Raw genomic sequence first — 7,500 nt, forward strand, 5'->3', positions numbered from 1 at the left:
GTTGGCGGGACTTGGACGTATAAAGGCCGATGAAAAAAAATGGAAATGGAAATGAAAATTTCTCGATTTCCGACGACGGTGTTTGGCAACGACTCTCTCGCCCGGCCACTGGTCGGCGCGAGAGAGGAGTGAGCGAGACCCGTCGATTCGAAAAGAGAAGCCGTCACACCGTCGAGGCGTGGCGGCTCTCAAGTGGGTTGGTCGGGCGTGTCGTGATGACTCGCGACCGTAAAAAATTCCCACTCAAATTCTCCCATTTCCGACGACGGTGTTTGGCAACGACTCTCTCGCCCGGCCTCTGGTCGGCGCGAGAGAGGAGTGAGCGAGACCCGTCGATTCGAAAAAAAGCCGTCACACCGTCGAGGCGTGGCGGCTCTCAAATGGGTTGGTCGGGCGTGTCGTGATGACTCGCGACCGTAAAAAATTCCCACTCAAATTCTCCCATTTCCGACGACGGTGTTTGGCAACGACTCTCTCGCCCGGCCTCTGGTCGGCGCGAGAGAGGAGTGAGCGAGACCCGTCGATTCGAAAAAAAGCCGTCACACCGTCGAGGCGTGGCGGCTCTCAAATGGGTTGGTCGGGCGTGTCGTGATGACTTGCGACCGTAAAAAATTCCCACTCGTCGAAAATTTTCTAAGTCCCAACTTTGAAAACGACGGTTCCTGAAAGTCGGCTGGCGGTTGGATGGGGCAATGTCCCCGTCCAATCGCTAAAAATGAGCCGGAAAACGGAGACATTATGCGGCGGAACATTAGTGGTTTTCCTTAGTATAGAAGAGGTCTCGATTCCTAAACTCGGAAAAATTTTCAGAGTCCCAAAAATTTTCGAAGTGTCGAATAGTTTGGTTTCTCGAATTGAAAATTTTTTTCAAATTTGCGACATTACGACAAGCAGCGATTGTAAAGCCCGGTCCAAATTTTTCAAACGAGTCTTACTTCTTGTTAGTCCGCCTGGCCGATACCAAAGAATGGCCGACCGTCGACTATCGGGCGAATAGACGGGTGAAAGAAATAAAGTCGAAGCCGGTGGTTGGATAGATATCGAAGGGAAGGCGAAAGAGGCGAAAAGGAAAGCGCGAAATTTCTTTAGTAGCTTCGACGCAAAAACTTTGGTATCGACGGGGAGCTTTGGGAAATGAAACGAAGACGCAGAATGGGAAGTTGTCCGGTTCGGCGTTAGTTGTAGTTTCATTTCCACCGTAGCTGAGCTCCTTTCCGCCCGCCACTTCACATGATTTTAGTTTCGATTCCGTTCGATCGCGCTTGCACTGTCTTTGTTTTTTTTTCACTGCTTGGATCGCGGCTTTGCTCTAACCAGTTTAGCCCCATGCGATCAAAAAGTCTTAAAAAAAAAAAACCGTTGAACGGAGACGAACTCGATGAGCTGTCGGTGTGTGAAATATCATTCCTTCGGTAAAACCGTTTTCGAAATTTCCGATGGTCGGTATATGTAAAAATATATCCGAACCGCGATGTGGACGGGAATTCAAACGCCCGCTTCACCGATTGGTGCGACAGCTGAGAAGCTCGTCACTCGATCCAACGACTCTTGGTCGAAAAGTTCAGAAGAGGTGCGCGCGTCAAACATTTTTTTGGTTTCGGACGTTTCGTTTCTTCGGCACGTGTGGTTTGTCTGTGGCCGTCTGTGAGAGAAATCGGACGCTTGTTCTTTGTTATTTTACCGTAACAAGACAAGACGGGAAAGATTCTTTCTTCCAAACTTACGGCATCATAACCATCAGCGTTTACCGTCAGCGACGATACGGAAGAGAAAAGAAAATGGTGCGCGTCTTTTCACTTTTTGACACCGTATCAAAAAAAAATTACCGTTCAGGCGGAAATGTGTGTGTGTGTGTGTGTGAGCCGAGAGATAAAAAATAAAAAAGCCACCAAACAGAACGCTTTCAAATTATTTCGTGCGGCGTGCGCATATTTCACATTTTGCCGTTTGACGGAAGCTCGTTGTGTGGAACACAGAAGTGGAGATGGACGGAGTTGAAGGGGGGCGAAGACGGCCCGGTCGGACAAAGTCAAGAGATTGAAATATACGAGAGAATTGGGTGGAAGTGATGGCAAATCTATAAAATTCAAAAATCGGATGAGATGCGAGGACCGCAAAATGTGGCGTCGACTCTGACTCTCTTTTACTACGAACTTCCCTTCGACGGAAGATATCGAGAGCTGAGCTGAGCGCCCGCTGAGTATGGCCGGCGTAATTACAAACGAGTTACGGTTGGAGCTATATCGATTGTACGTATCCCGAACGTTCATCGAACAAGCCAGATCAACTCGGCGCCCGGTAAGATGTACGCTCAGTTATGGCCATGACACACGAAGGGAGAATTCAAACGGCTGTGAGTGTACGGCCCGCCCGGAGTTGTGTGTAGGCAGTGACCTCTCAAGAAAAAACGTAAAAAATTTTTTTTTGACAGTCACCGGTCTGCGACAAGTAATCAGTACGAAACTTGGGTGCAATGCAAAAAACATTTTGAGAATCCTTGCTTGACAACAACGAATCTAACACGATAAAAAAAACGATCCCCATCGGTGTACCGCTTGCTTTTCTCGCGCTTCGGCGCAGAATCGCTTATTCAGCTGCCCTTGGAATATGTTCGTTTCGTGCATACTTGATCTCGGTCATTCTTCGGTGAACTCTTAAAGAATTGCGCACTTTTATAGGGGTAGTCTGGTTGCTTGTCTCGACTTGAAATGATTTGTTTTTTTCCGCCCATGACTTTCTATACGATGCCTCTATGCTGGCCTCTGACCGCGGTTGTTCCGAGTTTTCTCTTTCTCTTCGAAAGTCTTTGCGGAAAATTCTGCCTCGTGTGACCGTTGAGCGGTGAGGTGTGTGTGTGTGTGTGTGTCGTGCGGGGTGATGCGAGAGTGTGCCTCGGCGGTGGAAAAATAAAAATAAAACTCTGAGCCCACAAAAATTTAAAAGATGTATGCTTGTCAGCTTAGTAAAGCAGGCTTGACTTATGAGCATACAGCACGCCACATATGACCGTCGAAAACCGTAATACGGGAAAAAAAGTTGATGAATATATCAAGACCGGTCGAATGAATCCGATTCACTTTGGGCTCATAGACCGTTGAATGGTCTTTGACTTTGGAAATTGAAATGAAAAAAATCCAACAAACGGATCGGATCGGTGTTTCTCTTCACTGGGACTCGCTGTGACACGCCAGGCGTTGCGATCAAAAATTTTAGTTTCCGAAGAAAAAGAAAAAAAACGAAAAACGTGTTGATTTGGTGTGTGTTTGGTGATGCGTGGGCGAAATAAAAACCCGCAACTCGCCGGATGCATATCAAACAAACATACACGAAATACCTGGTTGATCCTGCCAGTAGCATATGCTTGTCTCAAAGATTAAGCCATGCATGTCTAAGTACAAGCCGCTAGACGGCGAAACCGCGAATGGCTCAATAAATCAGTTATGGTTCCTTAGATCCACTCCATCCTACTTGGATAACTGTGGTAATTCTAGAGCTAATACATGCACTCGAGCCTCGACTGCGGGCTTTCGGGCTCGCAGAAGAGGTGCTTTTATTAGATCAAAACCAGTCGGGGCCGGGCTTTCGGGCTCGCGCACCGTACCAATTTTGGTGACTCTGGATAACTTCACGCCGATCGCACGGCCTTCGCGCCGGCGACGTATCTTTCAAATGTCTGCCTTATCAACTGTCGATGGTAGGTTACGCGCCTACCATGGTTGCAACGGGTAACGGGGAATCGGGGTTCGATTCCGGAGAGGGAGCCTGAGAAACGGCTACCACATCCAAGGAAGGCAGCAGGCGCGCAAATTACCCACTCCCGGCACGGGGAGGTAGTGACGAAAAATAACGATACGGGACTCTTCCGAGGCCCCGTGATTGGAATGAGTACACTTTAAATCCTTTAACGAGGAACCATTGGAGGGCAAGTCTGGTGCCAGCAGCCGCGGTAACTCCAGCTCCAATAGCGTATATTAAAGTTGTTGCGGTTAAAAAGCTCGTAGTCGGATGTCTGTCTTCGGCCGGGCGGCGCCGCTCTGAATCAAGGGTGTTGCGTTTCACGCTCTGGGAGCCCGGGTGTCAAAGCCCGACTCTCTTCACGGTCGGACAACATCGCCGGAGTGGTGGTCGGTGCGTCGTTGTTGTATCTGCGGCCAGAGTTGGAAAGTTCTTTCGGGTTCTTTTTTAAATTTTGGTCGTAGTTGACTCGATTCGCTCCACCCAGTCAATCGTTCGGGGTGCCCTTCACCGGGTGTCTCGGGCGGCCGGCAACGTTTACTTTGAACAAATTAGAGTGCTCAAAGCAGGTGTATCCCAACGCCTGAATATCGCAGCATGGAATGATGGAATAGGACCTCGGTCCGATTTTGCTGGTCTTTTACTTTTGGACCCGAGGTAATGGTCAATAGAGACGGACGGGGGCATTCGTACTGCGGCGACAGAGGTGAAATTCTTGGACCGCCGCAAGACGAACAACAGCGAAGGCATTTGCCAAGAATGTTTTCCTTGATCAAGAACGAAAGTTAGAGGTTCGAAGGCGATCAGATACCGCCCTAGTTCTAACCATAAACGATGCCAACCAGCAATCCGTCGGAGTTACTCCAATGACTCGACGGGCAGCTTCCGGGAAACCAAAGTCTTTGGGTTCCGGGGGAAGTATGGTTGCAAAGCTGAAACTTAAAGGAATTGACGGAAGGGCACCACCAGGAGTGGAGCCTGCGGCTTAATTTGACTCAACACGGGAAACCTCACCAGGCCCGGACACTGGAAGGATTGACAGATTGAGAGCTCTTTCTTGATTCGGTGGGTGGTGGTGCATGGCCGTTCTTAGTTGGTGGAGCGATTTGTCTGGTTAATTCCGATAACGAACGAGACTCTAGCCTGCTAAATAGGTGACGGGTTTTATCAATTGAAACCGAAGGGAGTACGGAGGCGTCGGGATCAGGTGGCGGCGATTCGGGTCTCGGTGGGACTGGTTCCTTTAGTGAGGCAATCTCTCGGCTTGGTTTCGTTGTGCTCTGTTCGTCGGGTGTACGGCCTTCACGGGTTGGTTGCCTGGCGGATGAGGTATGGCGGGGCTTTGTCGGGAATGTCTCGCGGGGGCTGGCTCTATTGTTATTCGGTCGTCGTCATCCCCGGCGATACCTTCTGCTCTCGCGTCCGTCACGCAGTCTTCTTAGAGGGACAAGCGGCGTCCAGCCGCGTGACAGTGAGCAATAACAGGTCTGTGATGCCCTTAGATGTCCTGGGCCGCACGCGCGCTACACTGAAGGAATCAGCGTGTTTCACTCTCCCTGTCCGAAAGGACCGGGTAACCGCTGAACCTCCTTCGTGGTTGGGATTGGGGACTGCAATGATCCCCATGAACCAGGAATCCCTAGTAGGCGCGGGTCACTAGCCCGCGTCGATTACGTCCCTGCCCTTTGTACACACCGCCCGTCGCTACTACCGATTGAATGATTTAGTGAGGCCTTCGGACGGGCTTGTCGGGGTGCCGTCGAGTGGGGAGCAATCTCTGCCCGTGCGGTGCCTACCAACGGCGAGACTGAAAGATGGTCGAACTTGATCCTTTAGAGGAAGTAAAAGTCGTAACAAGGTTTCCGTAGGTGAACCTGCGGAAGGATCATAAACGAACAAGACAAATGTTTTGCGCATATGGCTTTGGTTGAGCACGAAACAACTAAAAGTTGCAAAACAAAAAAACCCCATCAAAAGTCTTTCGGCGTAAGACATCGTATGAACTATGTGTGGGTTGACGGAAGAAAATCATTTATTTTGAACGGGTATCAGGCGCTCTGATGCGCGGTGGTTTAAAGCGGATTCGCCTTTTCAAATTGATTTTTCTTTCCTCTCGGCTCAAAAAAAAACACAAAGTCTTTCGATTTGGTCTATGGCCGTGAGCAAATTCTTCCTGCTTCGATGGTGAATGTCTCTATAGATTCATTCGACCTTTAGCGGCGCTCACAGTGTTGACGTTAGTAGAGTGAAGAATACGATAGCCCGCCTGGGCCGCGAGTACCGAAGGAACAATAAAGGAGATTTTATAAAGTCTTAGTCCCTAAATCAAACACTTTGAAAAATAAAAACTCGGTGGATGGAGAGTCGGAAAAAAAAAAAACATCAAGATTTTGAACGGGTATCAGGCGCTCTGATGCGCGGTGGTTTAAAGCGGATACGCCCAATCGAAATTGTTTTTTTTTGTTTCTCTCTTCGTCTTCGGGATTTTTTGATTCTCGGTGGGGGACGAAAGTGTGAGACTTTACTCTGGACGTTCTTTTCGGGCGTAGATACTCGTGGTTGCGTGCGTGTGCGTCGTATAGACTAACACTCCAAAGCCCGACACTATGCCGTTGAAAACCGAATGTTTTTTAAGCTTGCCCTTCGCCCTCTCGATGAAGTAGGAAGAATTCAAAATCACAATAACACACTAAACCCAAATTCTAGTACGAGTGTTTATCGGAACATTTTCTTTCTGGCTTTCTTTCTCCGCCCTCGCATTCATTTGCTTGGGCGGGTTGGAGAAAAAGAGAGAAGAAAACGAATATGTCGTTTTATATACGACCCTGAACGGTGGATCACTAGGCTCGTGGATCGATGAAGAGCGCAGCAAAGTGCGCTAATCCATGCGAACTGCAGAACACATGGAGCATCGAAATCTTGAACGTAAATGGCGGCCCAGCTTCTCGCTCGGGCCACATCTGACTGAGGGTCGGTCGAATGATGAACGAACAGAGATTTTTTCAGTCTTGGTTTTGCATGTTGGGTCGCGGCGAGATTTATTTTTCACCCGGCCTGACCGCATAAAAGCTCCCGAATCTCTAACGTCTGGGTGCCGCGCGACTTAAGTGTCCGCGATGCCTCAAATACAAAAAAGGGGGAAAAATAAAAGAAGGTTCGCCCTGTTTTGTTTTTTTCCTCTCTATTCAAAAGAAACCTTTTTCGATGGCAAAACAGATGGGAAATTTTTGAGCCAACTCAAAAAAAAATTTTAGAAATAAACACATCTTCTCGAACAAGGTGTCGGCTGCGTGTGCGCGATATACCGCTTCAACGCGAGTTTAGTTGTGTGTGTGCGCCGGGCGTGTCGAAGTGTCGACCACCGCGAATTATCACTCACTCTAACCGCTCGTTATGCAAGCTTGGTTCGCGCACGACGCGTTGTTTCAATACAAAAAGCCGCAGGACGCCCTGTCACTTTTCGTAAATTAATTTTTGCGAATAACGAGAGACTCGCTTTATTTCGAAAAAAAAAAATTTGAACCGGCAATTATTCAATCTTTCCCGGCTTTAAAACGCCAAAGTCTGCCGAGCTAGATAAAGTGTTGTCTCCTTTTGAAAACAAACAATTCATTCTGACCTCAGTTTAGATGAGACTACCCGCTGAACTTAAGCATATCAGTAAGCGGAGGAAAAGAAACTAACAAGGATTCCCTTAGTAGCGGCGAGCGAACAGGGATGAGCCCAGCACCGAACCTCGCGCCCGGTTGAGCGGGTGCCGAGGAA

General features: G+C 48.7%; 3 non-coding genes across 3 annotated transcripts in view; all 3 read left to right on the top strand.

Annotated features, from left to right (window-relative positions):
• Positions 1-3,331: 3,331 nt before the first annotated feature.
• LOC124319779 lies at positions 3,332-5,626 on the top strand. The gene has a single exon (XR_006913468.1). It is a non-coding gene; the product is annotated as a small subunit ribosomal RNA (ribosomal RNA).
• Positions 5,627-6,556: 930 nt separating this feature from the next.
• LOC124319786 lies at positions 6,557-6,709 on the top strand. The gene has a single exon (XR_006913476.1). It is a non-coding gene; the product is annotated as a 5.8S ribosomal RNA (ribosomal RNA).
• Positions 6,710-7,350: 641 nt separating this feature from the next.
• Positions 7,351-7,500, top strand: part of LOC124319782 — a 4,576-nt gene continuing 4,426 nt past the window's right edge. The window contains exon 1 of the ribosomal RNA XR_006913471.1: positions 7,351-7,500. This exon is cut by the window's right edge and continues 4,426 nt beyond it. This is a non-coding gene — a ribosomal RNA (large subunit ribosomal RNA).

The sequence above is a fragment of the Daphnia pulicaria genome, unplaced genomic scaffold (genome assembly GCF_021234035.1).
Source record: "Daphnia pulicaria isolate SC F1-1A unplaced genomic scaffold, SC_F0-13Bv2 h1tg000197l, whole genome shotgun sequence".
NCBI classification, from domain to species: Eukaryota; Metazoa; Arthropoda; class Branchiopoda; order Diplostraca; family Daphniidae; genus Daphnia; species Daphnia pulicaria.